Raw genomic sequence first — 23,381 nt, forward strand, 5'->3', positions numbered from 1 at the left:
GTTCTTCATAAATTCCAAAAGTTCTAGTTTCATAAAATCAAGAATACTTTCAAGTTTGCTAGCTCACTTCCAATCTTGTAAGGTGATCATCCAACCTCAAGAAATCTTTATTTCTTACAGTAGGTTATCATTCTAATACAAGGTAATAATCATATTCAAACTTTGGTTCAATTTCTATAACTATAACAATCTTATTTCAAGTGATGATCTTACTTGAACTTGTTTTCGTGTCATGATTCTGCTTCAAGAACTTCGAGCCATCCAAGGATCCATTGAAGCTAGATCCATTTTTCTCTTTTCCAGTAGGTTTATCCAAGGAAATTAAGGTAGTAATGATGTTCATAACATCATTCGATTCATACATATAAAGCTATCTTATTCGAAGGTTTAAACTTGTAATCACTAGAACATAGTTTAGTTAATTCTAAACTTGTTCGCAAACAAAAGTTAATCCTTCTAACTTGACTTTTAAAATCAACTAAACACATGTTCTATATCTATATGATATGCTAACTTAATGATTTAAAACCTGGAAACACGAAAAACACCGTAAAACCGGATTTACGCCGTCGTAGTAACACCGCGGGCTGTTTTGGGTTAGTTAATTAAAAACTATGATAAACTTTGATTTAAAAGTTGTTATTCTGAGAAAATGATTTTTATTATGAACATGAAACTATATCCAAAAATTATGGTTAAACTCAAAGTGGAAGTATGTTTTCTAAAATGGTCATCTAGACGTCGTTCTTTCGACTGAAATGACTACCTTTACAAAAACGACTTGTAACTTATTTTTCCGACTATAAACCTATACTTTTTCTGTTTAGATTCATAAAATAGAGTTCAATATGAAACCATAGCAATTTGATTCACTCAAAACGGATTTAAAATGAAGAAGTTATGGGTAAAACAAGATTGGATAATTTTTCTCATTTTAGCTACGTGAAAATTGGTAACAAATCTATTCCAACCATAACTTAATCAACTTGTATTGTATATTATGTAATCTTGAGATACCATAGACACGTATACAATGTTTCGACCTATCATGTCGACACATCTATATATATTTCGGAACAACCATAGACACTCTATATGTGAATGTTGGAGTTAGCTATACAGGGTTGAGGTTGATTCCAAAATATATATAGTTTGAGTTGTGATCAATACTGAGATACGTATACACTGGGTCGTGGATTGATTCAAGATAATATTTATCGATTTATTTCTGTACATCTAACTGTGGACAACTAGTTATAGGTTACTAACGAGGACAGCTGACTTAATAAACTTAAAACATCAAAATATATTAAAAGTGTTGTAAATATATTTTGAACATACTTTAATATATATGTATATATTGTTATAGGTTCGTGAATCAACAGTGGCCAAGTCTTACTTCCCGACGAAGTAAAAATCTGTGAAAGTGAGTTATAGTCCCACTTTTAAAATCTAATATTTTTGGGATGAGAATACATGCAGGTTTTATAAATGATTTACAAAATAGACACAAGTACGTGAAACTACATTCTATGGTTGAATTATCGAAATCGAATATGCCCCTTTTTATTAAGTCTGGTAATCTAAGAATTAGGGAACAGACACCCTAATTGACGCGAATCCTAAAGATAGATCTATTGGGCCTAACAAACCCCATCCAAAGTACTGGATGCTTTAGTACTTCGAAATTTATATCATATCCGAAGGGTGTCCCGGAATGATGGGGATATTCTTATATATGCATCTTGTTATTGTCGGTTACCAGGTGTTCACCATATGAATTATTTTTATCTCTATGTATGGGATGTGTATTGAAATATGAAATCTTGTGGTCTATTGTTACGATTTGATATATATAGGTTAAACCTATAACTCACCAACATTTTTGTTGACGTTTAAAGCATGTTTATTCTCAGGTGAATATTAAGAGCTTCCGCTGTTGCATACTAAAATAAGGACAAGATTTGGAGTCCATGTTTGTATGATATTGTGTAAAAACTGCATTCAAGAAACTGATTTCGATGTAACATATTTGTATTGTAAACCATTATGTAATGGTCGTGTGTAAACAGGATATTTTAGATTATCATTATTTGATAATCTACGTAAAGCTTTTTAAACCTTTATTTATGAAATAAAGGCTATGGTTTGTTTTAAAAATGAATGCAGTCTTTGAAAAACGTCTCATATAGAGGTCAAAACCTCGCAACGAAATCAATTAATATGGAACGTTTTTAATCAATAAGAACGGGACATTTCAGTTGGTATCAGAGCGTTGGTCTTAGAGAACCAGAAAATTTGCATTAGTGTGTCTTATCGAGTTTGTTAGGATGCATTAGTGAGTCTGGACTTCGACTGTGTTTTCTTTAAAAATGATTGCTTAACATTTTTGTTGGAAACTATATATTTTTAACATATGAATATTATGTGATATATTAATCTCTTAAAGTGTTTGATATTATGTGATAGATGTCTACCTCTAGAACAAGTCCCATTGACTCACCTAATAATAATGAAGAGTCAAATGTAAATTGGAATGATTTGTGGACTGATTCACAAGTTCCCGAAGAGGAACCGGAAGAAGAGTCGGAACCGGAAGAAGAATCGGAACCGGAAGAAGAATCGGAACCGGATGAAGAAATAGAACCGGTGGGGGAAATAATAAAACGTTTAAGTAAAAGAAAATCCTCAACCAACCGACCAAAGTTAATTATGGTCAATGGTGTTTCCGCCAAGGAAGCAAAATATTGGGAGGATTACCAATTCTCCGATGAATCGGATTCCGACGAGAATTCCGATGATGTTATAGAAATTACCCCAACTGAATTTAAAAAGGCAAAAGAAAATAATAAGGGAAAGGGCATAAAAATAGAGAAATCTAATTCCAACCCCGATGAACTTTATATGTATCGTCAACCCCCGAAGTCCTTAAGTTGTAACAATGACCCGGGAACCTCTAAACCACCAGGTTTTTCTAAACCAATGTGGACAACGACGGCTCGTATTAGGGGAACATCATATATCCCTAGAAACTTGGCAAAACGAACCAAAACCGAAGAAGAAGAAACGAGCGAGTCGGAATAAGATAGTTGTATTCGTGTGGTGTAATATATGTAATATAGTGTTCTTATGCTTTATGATATATGTAAAAATTGCTTGTATTAATAAGTATTTTTTTTATGAATCTAACTCTTGTCTATTTTACAGTTTAAAAACACAAAATGGATAGACAACCCAATATTTTAAGAGACCTACCCGGAGACATGATTGATGAAATCTTGTCTAGAGTCGGCCAGAATTCTTCGGCACAACTATTTAAGGCGAGATCAGTTTGTAAGACATTCGAAGAACGTTCCAAGAATGTCTTGGTTTATAAGAGACTTTCGTTTGAAAGATGGGGGATATCACATTGGGAAACCCATAAGTTACGATGTGTTTACTTTGACGCATATATTGCAGGGAACCCAAATGCTATTTTACGCAACGGGTTAAGAAATTATTTTGACTCAATATATCCGAATATTGGACTTCGTGATTTAGAAAAAGCGGCTAACATGCAACATAAAGAAGCATGTTATGCTTACGGATTAGTAATGTTCGCTTCTCACCAAAGTGAGAACAAGAACATCGGGCTACAACTATTAAACAAAACGTTTCCACAAGTGACGGAGTCGGTAATTGGGGTAAGAAATGAGGTTTTTAGATTATTACGGGACTGTTGGACATTACGTAACCCTCGTCCCTTTGATGACGTTACAACACGCTGTCTTATCAACGGCCATAACGGTTATGTTGCACAAGACCAAGGATGGGAAGTAGTCCTAGTAAAACCAGAATGCATGACTTGTTTCTGGACGTATGAATTACGTGTCTTTATTGCCTTTGCTGAACGACTTGTGTACTAGCTAGAATTGTCTTCACAACTATCTTGTATCAAAGTTATTGTGTGCTATATTTCATGCTTTATGTAAAATAAGCGGTATTGTAAGTTTGTAAAATATTGTATAAAAGTTTGAACGCGAAATATTATTATAATCAGTTTTTCATATAGAATTGTAGTAGTTGAATTGTATATTAGCTACTAAGTATGAACTTAACGGGTAGGTACTACCCGAATTTAAACTTATAAAACGCTAATATGAAGAAAAAGCTTTTATAAATGAGTTCATATTATGCTACGAAATACTATTAACTACTCTTAATATTCTGTATGATTAACTTGTTCCATTTAACTATTTTGAAGGAAATGGCACCGACTACTCGACACACCGTGAATATGAATGAAGAGGAATTCCGTACTTTTCTAGCTTCAAACATAGCCGCAGTACAGGCTGCGCTACATACCAACAATAACCTTGGATCTAGCAGTACAGGAAATCGTGTAGGATGCACCTACAAAGAATTCACTGCCTGCAAACCTTTGGAATTTGATGGAACCGAAGGACCGATCGGATTGAAACGGTGGACCGAGAAGGTTGAATCGGTGTTTGCCATAAGTAAGTGTACTGAAGAGGACAAAGTGAAGTACGCTACGCATACCTTCACAGGTTCTGCGTTAACATGGTGGAATACCTATCTAGAGCAAGTGGGACAAGATGATGCGTACGCACTACCGTGGTCAGCATTCAAGCACTTGATGAACGAGAAGTACCGTCCCAGAACCGAGGTCAATAAGCTCAAGACAGAACTTAGAGGGTTACGAACCCAAGGATTTGATATTACCACGTACGAAAGACGATTCACAGAATTGTGCCTATTGTGTCCGGGAGCATTCGAAGATGAGGAAGAGAAGATCGACGCGTTTGTGAAAGGATTACCGGAAAGAATCCAAGAAGATATAAGTTCACACGAGCCCGCCTCCATACAACAGGCATGTAGAATGGCTCACAAACTAGTGAACCAGATTGAAGAAAGAATTAAAGAACAGACTGCTGAAGAGGCCAATGTGAAGCAAGTCAAAAGAAAGTGGGAGGAAAACGGTGATAAGAATCACCAATACAACAACAACAGCAATTACAACAATAATCGCAACAATTATCCCAACAATCGCAACATCAATCGCAACTACAACAAACGGCCCAACAACAACAACAACAACAACAACAGCAACTACAACAATCATCCCAACAACAATAATAACCGCAACAACAACAACAATCAGAAGCAGCTATGCCAAAGGTGTGAAAAGAATCACTCGGGGTTCTGCACCAAATTTTGCAACAAGTGTAAAAGAAATGGTCATAGCGCGGCGAAGTGTGAGGTCTACGGACCAGGGGTTAATAGAACGAAAGGAACAAATGGTGTCGGAACGAGTAATGGCGGAGCAAGTAGTGTCGGAGCAAGTTATGCCAATGTAGTTTGTTATAAATGTGGAAAACCAGGCCACATTATTAGAAATTGCCCGAACCAGGAGAACACGAATGGACAAGGCCGTGGAAGAGTTTTCAATATTAATGCGGTAGAGGCACAGGAAGACCCGGAGCTTGTTACGGGTACGTTTCTTATTGACAATAAATCTGCTTACGTTTTATTTGATTCGGGTGCGGATAGAAGCTATATGAGTAGAGATTTTTGTGCTAAATTAAGTTGTCCATTGACGCCTTTGGATAGTAAATTTTTACTCGAATTAGCAAATGGTAAATTAATTTCAGCAGATAATATATGTCGGAATCGAGAAATTAAACTGGTTAGCGAAACATTTAAGATTGATTTGATACCAGTAGAGTTAGGGAGTTTTGATGTGATAATCGGTATGGACTGGTTGAAAGAAGTGAAAGCGGAGATCGTTTGTTACAAAAATGCAATTCGCATTATACGAGAAAAAGGAAAACCCTTAATGGTGTACGGAGAAAAGGGCAACACGAAGCTACATCTTATTAGTAATTTGAAGGCACAAAAACTAATAAGAAAAGGTTGCTATGCTGTTCTAGCACACGTCGAGAAAGTACAAACTGAAGAAAAGAGCATCAATGATGTTCCCATTGCAAAAGAATTTCCCGATGTATTTCCGAAAGAATTACCGGGATTACCCCCACATCGATCCGTTGAATTTCAAATAGATCTTGTACCAGGAGCTGCACCAATAGCTCGTGCTCCTTACAGACTCGCACCCAGTGAGATGAAAGAACTGCAAAGCCAATTACAAGAACTTTTAGAGCGTGGTTTCATTCGACCAAGCACATCACCGTGGGGAGCTCCTGTTTTGTTTGTCAAGAAGAAAGATGGTACATTCAGGTTGTGTATCGACTACCGAGAGTTGAACAAACTTACCATCAAGAACCGCTACCCACTACCGAGAATCGACGACTTATTTGATCAACTACAAGGCTCGTCTGTTTATTCAAAGATTGACTTACGTTCCGGGTATCATCAAATGCGGGTGAAAGAAGATGATATTCCAAAGACTGCTTTCAGAACACGTTACGGTCATTACGAGTTTATGGTCATGCCGTTTGGTTTAACTAATGCACCAGCTGTGTTCATGGACCTTATGAACCGAGTGTGTGGACCATACCTTGACAAGTTTGTCATTGTTTTCATTGATGACATACTTATTTACTCAAAGAATGACCAAGAACACGGTGAACATTTGAGAAAGGTGTTAGAAGTATTGAGGAAGGAAGAATTGTACGCTAAGTTTTCAAAGTGTGCATTTTGGTTGGAAGAAGTTCAATTCCTCGGTCACATAGTGAACAAAGAAGGTATTAAGGTGGATCCGGCAAAGATAGAAACTGTTGAAAAGTGGGAAACCCCGAAAACTCCGAAACACATACGCCAGTTTTTAGGACTAGCTGGTTACTACAGAAGGTTCATCCAAGACTTTTCCAGAATAGCAAAACCCTTGACTGCATTAACGCATAAAGGGAAGAAATTTGAATGGAATGATGAACAAGAGAAAGCGTTTCAGTTATTGAAGAAAAAGCTAACTACGGCACCTATATTGTCATTGCCTGAAGGGAATGATGATTTTGTGATTTATTGTGATGCATCAAAGCAAGGTCTCGGTTGTGTATTAATGCAACGAACGAAGGTGATTGCTTATGCGTCTAGACAATTGAAGATTCACGAACAAAATTATACGACGCATGATTTGGAATTAGGCGCGGTTGTTTTTGCATTAAAGACTTGGAGGCACTACTTATATGGGGTCAAAAGTATTATATATACCGACCACAAAAGTCTTCAACACATATTTAATCAGAAACAACTGAATATGAGGCAGCGTAGGTGGATTGAATTATTGAATGATTACGACTTTGAGATTCGTTACCACCCGGGGAAGGCAAATGTGGTAGCCGATGCCTTGAGCAGGAAGGACAGAGAACCCATTCGAGTAAAATCTATGAATATAATGATTCATAATAACATTACTACTCAAATAAAGGAGGCGCAACAAGGAGTTTTAAAAGAGGGAAATTTAAAGGATGAAATACCCAAAGGATCAGAGAAGCATCTTAATATTCGGGAAGACGGAACCCGGTATAGGGCTGAAAGGATTTGGGTACCAAAATTTGGAGATATGAGAGAAATGGTACTTAGAGAAGCTCATAAAACCAGATACTCAATACATCCTGGAACGGGGAAGATGTACAAGGATCTAAAGAAACATTTTTGGTGGCCGGGTATGAAAGCCGATGTTGCTAAATACGTAGGAGAATGTTTGACGTGTTCTAAGGTCAAAGCTGAGCATCAGAAACCATCAGGTCTACTTCAACAACCCGAAATCCCGGAATGGAAATGGGAAAACATTACCATGGATTTCATCACTAAATTGCCAAGGACTGCAAGTGGTTTTGATACTATTTGGGTAATAGTTGATCGTCTCACCAAATCAGCACACTTCCTACCAATAAGAGAAGATGACAAGATGGAGAAGTTAGCACGACTGTATTTGAAGGAAGTCGTCTCCAGACATGGAATACCAATCTCTATTATCTCTGATAGGGATGGCAGATTTATTTCAAGATTCTGGCAGACATTACAGCAAGCATTAGGAACTCGTCTAGACATGAGTACTGCCTATCATCCACAAACTGATGGGCAGAGCGAAAGGACGATACAAACGCTTGAAGACATGCTACGAGCATGTGTTATTGATTTCGGAAACAGTTGGGATCGACATCTACCGTTAGCAGAATTTTCCTACAACAACAGCTACCATTCAAGCATTGAGATGGCGCCGTTTGAAGCACTTTATGGTAGAAAGTGCAGGTCTCCGATTTGTTGGAGTGAAGTGGGGGATAGACAGATTACGGGTCCGGAGATTATACAAGAAACTACCGAGAAGATCATCCAAATTCAACAACGGTTGAAAACCGCCCAAAGTCGACAAAAGAGCTACGCTGACATTAAAAGAAAAGATATAGAATTTGAAATTGGAGAAATGGTCATGCTTAAAGTTGCACCTTGGAAAGGCGTTGTTCGATTTGGTAAACGAGGGAAATTAAATCCAAGGTATATTGGACCATTCAAGATTATTGATCGTGTCGGACCAGTAGCTTACCGACTAGAGTTACCTCAACAACTCGCGGCTGTACATAACACTTTCCACGTCTCGAATTTAAAGAAATGTTTTGCTAAAGAAGATCTCACTATTCCGTTAGATGAAATCCAAATCAACGAAAAACTTCAATTCATCGAAGAACCCGTCGAAATAATGGATCGTGAGGTTAAAAGACTTAAGCAAAACAAGATACCAATTGTTAAGGTTCGATGGAATGCTCGTAGAGGACCCGAGTTCACCTGGGAGCGTGAAGATCAGATGAAGAAGAAATACCCGCATCTATTTCCAGAAGATTCGTCAACACCTTCAACAGCTTAAAATTTCGGGACGAAATTTATTTAACGAGTAGGTACTGTAGTGACCCGAAATTTTCCATGTTTATATATATTAATTGAGATTGATATTTACATGATTAAATGTTTCCAACATGTTAAGCAATCAAACTTGTTAAGACTTGATTAATTGAAATATGTTTCATATAGACAATTGACCACCCAAGTTGATCGGTGATTCACGAACGTTAAAACTTGTAAAAACTATATGATGACATATATATGGATATATATATATAGTTAACATGATACTATGATAAGAAAACATATCATAAAGTATATTAACAATGAACTACATATGTAAAAACAAGACTACTAACTTAATGATTTTTAAACGAGACATATATGTAACGATTATCGTTGTAAAGACATTTAATGTATATATATCATATTAAGAGATATTCATACATGATAATATCATGATAATATAATAATTTAAAATCTCATTTGATATTATAAACATTGGGTTAACAACATTTAACAAGATCGTTAACCTAAAGGTTTCAAAACAACACTTACATGTAACGACTAACGATGACTTAACGACTCAGTTAAAATGTATATACATGTAGTGTTTTAATATGTATTTATACACTTTTGAAAGACTTCAATACACTTATCAAAATACTTCTACTTAACAAAAATGCTTACAATTACATCCTCGTTCAGTTTCATCAACAATTCTACTCGTATGCACCCGTATTCGTACTCGTACAATACACAGCTTTTAGATGTATGTACTATTGGTATATACACTCCAATGATCAGCTCTTAGCAGCCCATGTGAGTCACCTAACACATGTGGGAACCATCATTTGGCAACTAGCATGAAATATCTCATAAAATTACAAAAATATGAGTAATCATTCATGACTTATTTACATGAAAACAAAATTACATATCCTTTATATCTAATCCATACACCAACGACCAAAAACACCTACAAACACTTTCATTCTTCAATTTTCTTCATCTAATTGATCTCTCTCAAGTTCTATCTTCAAGTTCTAAGTGTTCTTCATAAATTCCAAAAGTTCTAGTTTCATAAAATCAAGAATACTTTCAAGTTTGCTAGCTCACTTCCAATCTTGTAAGGTGATCATCCAACCTCAAGAAATCTTTATTTCTTACAGTAGGTTATCATTCTAATACAAGGTAATAATCATATTCAAACTTTGGTTCAATTTCTATAACTATAACAATCTTATTTCAAGTGATGATCTTACTTGAACTTGTTTTCGTGTCATGATTCTGCTTCAAGAACTTCGAGCCATCCAAGGATCCATTGAAGCTAGATCCATTTTTCTCTTTTCCAGTAGGTTTATCCAAGGAAATTAAGGTAGTAATGATGTTCATAACATCATTCGATTCATACATATAAAGCTATCTTATTCGAAGGTTTAAACTTGTAATCACTAGAACATAGTTTAGTTAATTCTAAACTTGTTCGCAAACAAAAGTTAATCCTTCTAACTTGACTTTTAAAATCAACTAAACACATGTTCTATATCTATATGATATGCTAACTTAATGATTTAAAACCTGGAAACACGAAAAACACCGTAAAACCGGATTTACGCCGTCGTAGTAACACCGCGGGCTGTTTTGGGTTAGTTAATTAAAAACTATGATAAACTTTGATTTAAAAGTTGTTATTCTGAGAAAATGATTTTTATTATGAACATGAAACTATATCCAAAAATTATGGTTAAACTCAAAGTGGAAGTATGTTTTCTAAAATGGTCATCTAGACGTCGTTCTTTCGACTGAAATGACTACCTTTACAAAAACGACTTGTAACTTATTTTTCCGACTATAAACCTATACTTTTTCTGTTTAGATTCATAAAATAGAGTTCAATATGAAACCATAGCAATTTGATTCACTCAAAACGGATTTAAAATGAAGAAGTTATGGGTAAAACAAGATTGGATAATTTTTCTCATTTTAGCTACGTGAAAATTGGTAACAAATCTATTCCAACCATAACTTAATCAACTTGTATTGTATATTATGTAATCTTGAGATACCATAGACACGTATACAATGTTTCGACCTATCATGTCGACACATCTATATATATTTCGGAACAACCATAGACACTCTATATGTGAATGTTGGAGTTAGCTATACAGGGTTGAGGTTGATTCCAAAATATATATAGTTTGAGTTGTGATCAATACTGAGATACGTATACACTGGGTCGTGGATTGATTCAAGATAATATTTATCGATTTATTTCTGTACATCTAACTGTGGACAACTAGTTATAGGTTACTAACGAGGACAGCTGACTTAATAAACTTAAAACATCAAAATATATTAAAAGTGTTGTAAATATATTTTGAACATACTTTAATATATATGTATATATTGTTATAGGTTCGTGAATCAACAGTGGCCAAGTCTTACTTCCCGACGAAGTAAAAATCTGTGAAAGTGAGTTATAGTCCCACTTTTAAAATCTAATATTTTTGGGATGAGAATACATGCAGGTTTTATAAATGATTTACAAAATAGACACAAGTACGTGAAACTACATTCTATGGTTGAATTATCGAAATCGAATATGCCCCTTTTTATTAAGTCTGGTAATCTAAGAATTAGGGAACAGACACCCTAATTGACGCGAATCCTAAAGATAGATCTATTGGGCCTAACAAACCCCATCCAAAGTACTGGATGCTTTAGTACTTCGAAATTTATATCATATCCGAAGGGTGTCCCGGAATGATGGGGATATTCTTATATATGCATCTTGTTATTGTCGGTTACCAGGTGTTCACCATATGAATTATTTTTATCTCTATGTATGGGATGTGTATTGAAATATGAAATCTTGTGGTCTATTGTTACGATTTGATATATATAGGTTAAACCTATAACTCACCAACATTTTTGTTGACGTTTAAAGCATGTTTATTCTCAGGTGAATATTAAGAGCTTCCGCTGTTGCATACTAAAATAAGGACAAGATTTGGAGTCCATGTTTGTATGATATTGTGTAAAAACTGCATTCAAGAAACTGATTTCGATGTAACATATTTGTATTGTAAACCATTATGTAATGGTCGTGTGTAAACAGGATATTTTAGATTATCATTATTTGATAATCTACGTAAAGCTTTTTAAACCTTTATTTATGAAATAAAGGCTATGGTTTGTTTTAAAAATGAATGCAGTCTTTGAAAAACGTCTCATATAGAGGTCAAAACCTCGCAACGAAATCAATTAATATGGAACGTTTTTAATCAATAAGAACGGGACATTTCATACAAGGCTCGTCAATTTATTCGAAGATTGATTTACGTTCTGGGTATCATCAAATGCGGGTGAAGGAGGATGATATTCCAAAGACTGTTTTTAGGACGCGTTACGGTCATTACGAGTTTATGGTTATGCCATTTGGATTGACTAATGCACCAACTGTGTTCATGGACCTTATGAACCGAGTGTGTGGGCCATATCTTGACAAGTTTGTCATTATTTTCATCGATGACATACTTATTTACTCAAAGAATGATCAAGAGCACGAAGAACATTTGAGAAAAGTGCTAGAAGTATTGAGGAAAGAAAAACTGTATGCTAAGTTTTCAAAGTGTGCATTTTGGTTGGAAGAAGTTCAATTCCTGGGTCACATAGTAAACAAAGAAGGTATTAAGGTGGATCCGGCAAAGATAGAAACTGTTGAAAAGTGGGAAACCCCGAAAACTCCGAAACACATACGCCAGTTTTTAGGACTAGCTGGTTACTACAGAAGGTTCATCCAAGACTTTTCCAGAATAGCAAAACCCTTGACTGCATTAACGCATAAAGGGAAGAAATTTGAATGGAATGATGAACAAGAGAAAGCGTTTCAGTTATTGAAGAAAAAGCTAACTACGGCACCTATATTGTCATTGCCTGAAGGGAATGATGATTTTGTGATTTATTATGACGCATCAAAGCAAGGTCTCGGTTGTGTATTAATGCAACGGACGAAGGTGATTGCTTATGCGTCTAGACAATTGAAGATTCACGAGCAAAATTATACGACGCATGATTTGGAATTAGGCGCGGTTGTTTTTGCATTAAAGACTTGGAGGCACTACTTATATGGGGTCAAAAGTATTATATATACCGACCACAAAAGTCTTCAACACATATTTAATCAGAAACAACTGAATATGAGGCAGCGTAGGTGGATTGAATTATTGAATGATTACGACTTTGAGATTCGTTACCACCCGGGGAAGGCAAATGTGGTAGCCGATGCCTTGAGCAGGAAGGACAGAGAACCCATTCGAGTAAAATCTATGAATATAATGATTCATAATAACCTTACTACTCAAATAAAGGAGGCGCAACAAGGAGTTTTAAAAGAGGGAAATTTAAAGGATGAAATACCCAAAGGATCGGAGAAGCATCTTAATATTCGGGAAGACGGAACCCGGTATAGGTCTGAAAGGATTTGGGTACCAAAATTTAGAGATATGAGAGAAATGGTACTTAGAGAAGCTCATAAAACCAGATACTCAATACATCCAGGAACGGGGAAGATGTACAAGGATCTCAAGAAACATTTTTGGTGGCCGGGTATGAAAGCCGATGTTGCTAAATACGTAGGAGAATGTTTGACGTGTTCTAAGGTCAAAGCTGAGCATCAGAAACCATCGGGTCTACTTCAACAACCCGAAATCCCAGAATGGAAATGGGAAAACATTACCATGGATTTCATCACTAAATTGCCAAGGACTGCAAGTGGTTTTGATACTATTTGGGTAATAGTTGATCGTCTCACCAAGTCAGCACACTTTCTGCCAATAAGAGAAGATGTCAAGATGGAGAAGTTAGCACGACTGTATTTGAAGGAAGTCGTCTCCAGACATGGAATACCAATCTCTATTATCTCTGATAGGGATGGAAGATTTATTTCAAGATTCTGGCAGACATTACAGCAAGCATTAGGAACTCGTCTAGACATGAGTACTGCCTATCATCCACAAACTGATGGGCAGAGCGAAAGGACGATACAAACGCTTGAAGACATGCTACGAGCATGTGTTATTGATTTCGGAAACAGTTGGGATCGACATCTACCGTTAGCAGAATTTTCCTACAACAACAGCTACCATTCAAGCATTGAGATGGCGCCGTTTGAAGCACTTTATGGTAGAAAGTGCAGGTCTCCAATTTGTTGGAGTGAAGTGGGGGATAGACAGATTACGGGTCCGGAGATTATACAAGAAACTACCGAGAAGATCATCCAAATTCAACAACGGTTGAAAACCGCCCAAAGTCGACAAAAGAGCTACGCTGACATTAAAAGAAAAGATATAGAATTTGAAATTGGAGAGATGGTTATGCTTAAAGTTGCACCTTGGAAAGGCGTTGTTCGATTTGGTAAACGAGGGAAATTAAATCCAAGGTATATTGGACCATTCAAGATTATTGATCGTGTCGGACCAGTAGCTTACCGACTTGAGTTACCTCAACAACTCGCGGCTGTACATAACACTTTCCACGTCTCGAATTTGAAGAAATGTTTTGCTAAAGAAGATCTCACTATTCCATTAGATGAAATCCAAATCAACGAAAAACTTCAATTCATCGAAGAACCCGTCGAAATAATGGATCGTGAGGTTAAAAGACTTAAGCAAAACAAGATACCAATTGTTAAGGTTCGATGGAATGCTCGTAGAGGACCCGAGTTCACCTGGGAGCGTGAAGATCATATGAAGAAGAAATACCCGCATCTATTTCCAGAAGATTCGTCAACACCTTCAACAGCTTAAAATTTCGGGACGAAATTTATTTAACGGGTAGGTACTGTAGTGACCCGAACTTTTCCATGTTTATATATATTAATTGAGATTGATATTTATATGATTAAATGTTTCGAACATGTTAAGCAATCAAACTTGTTAAGACTTGATTAATTGAAATATGTTTCATATAGACAATTGACCACCCAAGTTGACCGGTGATTCACGAACGTTAAAACTTGTAAAAACTATATGATGACATATATATGGTTATATATATAGTTAAAATGATATTATGATAAGTAAACATATCATTAAGTATATTAACAATGAACTACATATGTAAAAACAAGACTACTAACTTAATGATTTTGAAACGAGACATATATGTAACGATTATCGTTGTAACGACATTTAATGTATATATATCATATTTAGAGATATTCGTACATCATAATATCATGATAATATAATAATTTAAAATCTATTTTGATATTATAAACATTGGGTTAACAACATTTAACAAGATCGTTAACCTAAAGGTTTCAAAACAACATTTACATGTAACGACTAACGATGACTTAACGACTCAGTTAAAATGTATATACATGTAGTGTTTTAATATGTATTCATACACTTTTGAAAGACTTCAAGACACTTATCAAAATACTTCTACTTAACAAAAATGCTTACAATTACATCCTCGTTCAGTTTCATCAACAATTCTACTCGTATGCACCCGTATTCGTACTGTTACAATACACAGCTTTTAGATGTATGTACTATTGGTATATACACTCCAATGATCAGCTCTTAGCAGCCCATGTGAGTCACCTAACACATGTGGGAATCATCATTTGGCAACTAGCATGAAATATCTCATAAAATTACAAAAATATGAGTAATCATTCATGACTTATTTACATGAAAACAAAATTACATATCCTTTATATCTAATCCATACACCAACGACCAAAAACACCTACAAACACTTTCATTCTTCAATTTTCTTCATCTAATTGATCTCTCTCAAGTTCTATCTTCAAGTTCTAAGTGTTCTTCATAAATTCCAAAAGTTCTAGTTTCATAAAATCAAGAATACTTTCAAGTTTGCTAGCTCACTTCCAATCTTGTAAGGTGATCATCCAACCTCAAGAAATCTTTGTTTCTTACAGTAGGTTATCATTCTAATACAAGGTAATAATCATATTCAAACTTTGGTTCAATTTCTATAACTATAACAATCTTATTTCAAGTGATGATCTTACTTGAACTTGTTTTCGTGTCATGATTCTGCTTCAAGAACTTCGAGCCATCCAAGGATCCATTGAAGCTAGATCCACTTTTCTATTTTCCAGTAGGTTTATCCAAGGAACTTAAGGTAGTAATGATGTTCATAACATCATTCGATTCATACATATAAAGTTATCTTATTCGAAGGTTTAAACTTGTAATCACTAGAACATAGTTTAGTTAATTCTAAACTTGTTCACAAATAAAAGTTAATCCTTCTAACTTGACTTTTAAAATCAACTAAACACATGTTCTATATCTGTATGATATGCTAACTTAATGATTTAAAACCTGGAAACACGAAAAACACCGTAAAACCGGATTTACGCCGTCGTAGTAACACCGCGGGCTGTTTTGGGTTAGTTAATTAAAAACTATGATAAACTTTGATTTAAAAGTTGTTATTCTGAGAAAATGATTTTTATTATGAACATGAAACTATATCCAAAAATTATGGTTAAACTCAAAGTGGAAGTATGTTTTCTAAAATGGTCATCTAGACGTCGTTCTTTCGACTGAAATGACTACCTTTACAAAAATGACTTGTAACTTATATTTATGACTATAAACCTATACTTTTTCTATTTAGATTCATAAAATAGAGTTCAATATGAAACCATAGCAATTTGATTCACTTAAAACGGATTTAAAATGAAGAAGTTATGGGTAAAACAAGATTGGATAATTTTTCTTGTTGTAGCAACGTGAAAATTGGTAACAAATCTATATTAATCATATCCTAGCTAACTTATATTGTATTATACATGTATTCTAATATATTATGTAATCTTGGGATACCATAGACACGTATGCAAATGTTTTGACATATCATATCGACCCATGTGTATATATTATTTGGAACAACCATAGACACTCTATATGCAGTAATGTGGGAGTTAGCTATACAGGGTTGAGGTTGATTCCAAAAATATATATACTTTGAGTTGTGATCTAGCCTGAGACGTGTATACACTGGGTCGTGGATTGATTCAAGATAATATATATCATTTTTTTTTCTGTACATCTAACGTTGGACAACTAGTTGTAGGTTACCAACGAGAACAGCTGACTTAATAAACTTAAAACATCAAAATGTATTAAAAGTGTTGTAAATATATTTTGAATATACTTTGATATATATGTACATATTTGTTATAGATTCGTGAATCGACCAGTGGCCAAGTCTTACTTCCCGACGAAGTAAAAATCTGTGAAAGTGAGTTATAGTCCCACTTTTAAAATCTAATATTTTTGGGATGAGAATACATGCAGGTTTTATAAATGATTTACAAAATAGACACAAGTACGTGAAACTACATTCTATGGTTGAATTATCGAAATCGAATATGCCCCTTTTTATTAAGTCTGGTAATCTAAGAATTAGGGAACAGACACCCTAATTGACGCGAATCCTAAAGATAGATCTATTGGGCTTAACAAACCCCATCCAAAGTACCGGATGCTTTAGTACTTCGAAATTTATATCATATCCGAAGGGTGTCCCGGAATGATGGGGATATTCTTATATATGCATCTTGTTAATGTCGGTTACCAGGTGTTCACCATATGAATGATTTTTATCTCTATGTATGGGATGTGTATTGAAATATGAAATCTTGTGGTCTATTATTATGATTTGATATATATAGGTTAAACCTATAACTCACCAACATTTTTGTTGACGTTTTAAGCATGTTTATTCTCAGGTGATTATTAAGAGCTTCCGCTGTCGCATACTTAAATAAAGACGAGATTTGGAGTCCATGCTTGTATGATATTGTGTAAAAACTGCATTCAAGAAACTTATTTTGTTGTAACATATTTGTATTATAAACCATTATGTAATGGTCGTGTGTAAACAGGATATTTTAGATTATCATTATTTGATAATCTACGTAAAGCTTTTTAAACCTTTATTGATGAAATAAAGGTTATGGTTTGTTTTAAAATGAATGCAGTCTTTGAAAAACGTCTCATATAGAGGTCAAAACCTCGCAACGAAATCAATTAATATGGAACGTTTTTAATCAATAAGAACGGGACATTTCACGAATAGCTGTCGGAATAACTATCGGAATAGTTATCGGAATCTAAGGGACTCAAACTGGTTGAGGGATTCATTTTGTACGATCAGATGAAGGATTTTCTATAAGAAATAGATTATAGGATGTAGATTAGTACCCTGCAATACATAATTTACATATGCATATATAATACTAAAATCCCATAAGTTACGGAGGAATCTACGGAAGCTGTCAGGCAAAGGTAACAATAACAGATACGCTAATATGTAAATTAGCAGATACGATAAGATATGAATTTCGTCTATACACTATTCATGCAGTCGATGCAGTAAAATGTGTCTAGACTAAGAATAATAAGCAAGTGATTCCCTAAGAATGATAAGCAGACGATTTCCGACAAAAATGATAAGCAAAACTTTTGACATGCAGACACGGTCGAAGTCCAGACTCACTAATGCATCCTAACTACTTATCAGTTATACACACTAATGCAGACCTGGTTCGCTAAGACCACCGCTCTAATACTAACTGTAAAAACCCGTCCTAATCTATCCGGACGAAGTCCATATCGATTATAAACGATTTACAACAGTTGATTACATCACGAGGTATTTGACCTCTATATGATACATTTTACAAACATTGCATTCAATTTTAAAAGACAATCTTTCTTTACAACGAAAATTGACGGCATGCATACCATTTCAGAATATATCCAACTATAATTGACTTAATAATAATCTTGATGAACTCGACGACTCGAATGCAACGTCTTTTGAAATATGCCATGAATGACTCCAAGTAATGTTTCTTAAATGAGCAAATGCACAGCGGAAGATTTCTTTCGTACCTGAGAATAAACATGCTTTCAAATGTCAACCAAAAGGTTGGTGAGTTCATTAGTTTAACATAAATAATCATTTCATAATTTTAATAGACCACAGGATTTCATATTTCCTTTTCTCATAAACATACGTCCCATGCATAGAGACAAAAATATCATTCATATGGATTGAACACCTGGTAACCGACATTCACAATATGCATATAAGAATATCCCCATCATTTCGGGATCCTCCTTCGGACATGATATAAATTTCGAAGTACTAAAGCATCCGGTACTTTGGATGGGGCTTGTTGGGCCCGATAGATCTATCTTTAGAGTTCGCGTCAATTAGGGTGTCTGTTCCCTAATTCTTAGATTACCAGACTTAATAAAAAGGGGCATATTCTATTTCGATCATTCAACCATATAATGTAGTTTTGATTACTTGTGTCTATTTCGTAAAAACATTTATAAAAATTGCGCATGTATTCTCAGCCCAAAAATATAAAGGGTAAAAAGGTAAATGAAACTCACCTAATGTATTTTGTAGTAAAAATACATATGACTATATTGAACAACTGAACAATGCAGGGTTGGCCTCGGATTCACAAACCTATATCATTTGTGTATTCATTAATATATATAATCGTAATCGAATATATATATATATATATATATATATATATATATATATATATATATATATATATATATATATTATTAGTGATATAATTTTAATATTAATAACTTATTTATTTCATTGAATATATTCAAAATATTTATATAGTTAAGTTATGTGTAGTAAATATATTTTTATATAATATCGTTTGTTTGTTAAGTTAATGATAATACTAAAATAATGACATTAGTAACATTAATAATATTAATGAAAATGTTAATTTTAATAAAAATGAAAAATTAAAGGTTGATAGATTTTTAATAAAATTGGAACTGATAATATCAAATAAAATGATACTTTAGTATAACTATCCTACTTATTAATGAAAATTTTGATAATAATAATAATCTTGATAATAATGATAATAATACTAAAATATCGATTTAACCATAATGGTACTAAATTTTAACCTTAATGGTAAAACAAATAATAATACTAATAATAATACTACTGATAGTAATAATAACTAAAATAATAATCTTACTGCTGGAGTAGTTTTGATAATAATATTAGTAGTAACCATAATATTAATAATAGTCATAACTGTAATTGTAATCATGATAATAATAATTGATAACTAATACCTTTTGTAAAAAAAAATAATAATAATAACCACAATACTTAATGATAATACTAGTAACAACAATAATGATAATATTATTAATTAGATTAATGATAATAATTATAGTTATACTACTTATGGAATTGATAATAATGTAAACTATATTAATATAAATTATGATATCCATAATAATAATCAACATGATAACAATAACTGATAATTAATAATAATAATAATAATAATAATAATAATAATAATAATAATAATAATAATAATAATAATAATAATAATAATAATAATAATAATAATAATAATAATAGTAATAATACTTAAGTGATAAAATTAACAATAATAACTATATTAATAATACTTATAAGGCTAATAATAATAATAATAGTTAGAATACTTGTAATTATGATAATACTAATAATGATAATTATAATACCACTAATGACAATAATAATAATAATCTTAATAATAACAATAATATTTGTAATCATAATAATAATAATAAAAAAATGATAATAATAAATATGAAAATGAAACTACCTTAAAAACTTGTTGAAAAAAAAATAATATGTCTCAGCCTAGGATTGAACCCTCGACCTCTCGATAACCGACACAGCACCTTAACCAATACACTGCCTGCTGCTTATCTGATTTAACCTTCTTTTATATACCTATAAACCTTTTATTTTTCTGTTTCATCCCTCCTCCTTCCTCAAAGATCATATCGACCAGAGCTCACCCATTCTAACAATTTTTGTTTTCTCATTCACCTTTAGAATTTAATATGTGTACAAAATGATTATCTGTGGCAATGAATTTAATTGAAACAGAAAACATTAAAAAAAACTGTATCAGTTTTATTTATTTATTTTTTTTTACACGAAGAACTCATAAATCAATTTAAAGATTTTGAACGTTTTAGCTTAAACTTGTAACTTAAAATAGTTTTCAAATCACACATGGAATCTTTCTCAATCATCAATTGATTCAGAAACCCCAAAACAAATTCAAATTTCTTGATGAACACTTACTTTGACTTTCTTCAAAACTAACTTTGACCTTAAAATTTGAAATGGTTACGAAGAATTGAAAGCTTAAACTTTGCAGAAAGTTTACCTGGAAGATTTCCAACTTGACTGTAATAAAAGATTTTGATATTTAAATCGAATTCGTGGTATTTGTTTTGAGAACACAACGAGCAGAGTACTATCTGTTCGTTCTTAAATTTCTGTTTAAAAAGAAATCGAATTTCAACGAGTTTTGGTTTTTTCAGATTAATTAAATGACTTCCAATACTTATAATCAATCCACAACCTTTTGTAATGATAAATTGGGTCGACGGTTTATTCAAACAGAATAAAAGAAAAAAAATAAATAAAAACAAAAACAAACTAGAAAGTGGATCGTGACATTCACATATTTGTAGTATTGTGGAATGGATGGAATCAAATTGCAGACAGGAAACAAAGATTTGTACTATAAGATCGTGATATCTAACAAACTCCTTTTATATATTTGATTTTATAATTCATATAATGTAATTAATATAAATAAACAAATAAGTATATTAATAATAATAATCCTAATAATATTAATTATAATAATAATTAATAATGGTAATAATATTAATAAAAATGATAATAATAATAATAATATCACTAATGATAATAATATTATTAGTAAAGATAATAACAATATTATGTCATTAATAATAACAATAATAGTGATTTTAATAAGTTTAAAAAAATGATATTAATGATACTAATAATATTACTTATAATAATACTAGTTATAATAATACTATTATTAATGATAATAATAATAATAATAAGACTTCATATATACCAAATTTCTTATCTATAGATATTGATAATAATAGTATTGACATTATTTTAAAAAGATTATTATAACAATAATTAATTTAGCAAATTAGTATTACATATTATTGGTTATGTAATATAATTATATAACTAATATTGAATATTAAATTTTATATCTTAATTCACCTATTTAATTTTAATGTTTAAATTACATTTTATTAGTTCTAATTATTTTTATATATACTTACATTTAACTATATAACTATATTTATTTTAATAATCATGAAAATAATAATATTATCATAACAATTATATTTTAAATTTGTTTTCATATATATATATATATATATATATATATATATATATATATATATATATATATATATATATATATATATATATATATATATATATATATATATATATTTACAAATAATTGTTAGTGAATCGTCGGTAATGGTCAAAGGTTATCTGAATTCATTTAAACAGTTCAAAAATTTTAAGAATTACCCTTTCAGAATTTGCTTACCGTGTCGAGATCACATAAAGATTAAGTTTAAATTTGATCAGAAATTTCTGGGTCGTCACATTTATTATCTTTCGTTCATTAAGTGAGTTTGAGTGATCTTGATAGAATCACTACTCGGCTAGTAATCTTGTAGAATTACTAGCATTGTTTGGGTCCTAATATCCTAACATATATCGGTCTCATGTCTATAAGAAGTGTTTGTGCAGGTGGAAAAAGTGATGAATAGGGTTGTATGCTAGCAGCATTACCACCACTTTGGTCTCATAAAGCCAAACCCACTATTGCAGCCTAAGCTAGATTCATACTTATGTACGGCATTTTTTCCGGTTCACATAAATTTAAATTATATTGAAAATGGGTCACATATGTGATCCAGTTGGTGTGGGTATAAAATCACTTCAAAATCTCACTTAATGAGAATGGGGCCATTTATGCAATAAATTTGTATTTTTGACTTCTGATCTAGAAAGTGAAGCATATGACTAGATGTGTTACTATGTGTAAACTAGGAAACAAAATAGACAGAAAAGTCAATGATAGTACAAGATATGTGATTATGATCATAAATTATCCAGACTAACTCCAGCAAACTCTCTTATTTATTTATCAAACACATTAACAAGCATGACTCACGTTTAAAAAGTTTCAGGAACTTTATCAAACCAACTCACTTAATTCTCCATTAACCAGTAAGTTAAAGTCCCACCATCAAAACTTATTTTTAAGACTTTCTGTTTTCTAATGGCTTAAGAGTGTCACCATAAGCTTATACAAATTGATGATATTCTGAATTTGGGGCCCCTTAAAAAAGAAGCCCATGTTCCATTGCAATGTTTTGTAGTGACCCGAACTTTTCCACATTTATATATATTATTTGAGATTGATATTTACATGACTAAATGTTTCCAACGTGTTAAGCAATCAAACTTGTTAAGACTTGATTAATTGAAATAGGTTTCATATACATAATTGACCACCCAAGTTGACCGGTGATTCACGAACGTTAAAACTTGTAAAAACTATACGATGACATATATATGGTTATATATATAGTTAACAT

At 32.8% G+C, this 23,381-nt stretch overlaps 1 pseudogene; it reads left to right on the forward strand.

Annotated features, from left to right (window-relative positions):
- LOC139889293 (protein DETOXIFICATION 16-like) overlaps nt 1-22,761 on the forward strand; it is a 68,517-nt pseudogene extending 45,756 nt beyond the window's left edge.
- Nucleotides 22,762-23,381: the final 620 nt, after the last annotated feature.

The sequence above is a fragment of the Rutidosis leptorrhynchoides genome, chromosome 2, assembly GCF_046630445.1.
Source record: "Rutidosis leptorrhynchoides isolate AG116_Rl617_1_P2 chromosome 2, CSIRO_AGI_Rlap_v1, whole genome shotgun sequence".
Taxonomy (NCBI): Eukaryota; Viridiplantae; Streptophyta; class Magnoliopsida; order Asterales; family Asteraceae; genus Rutidosis; species Rutidosis leptorrhynchoides.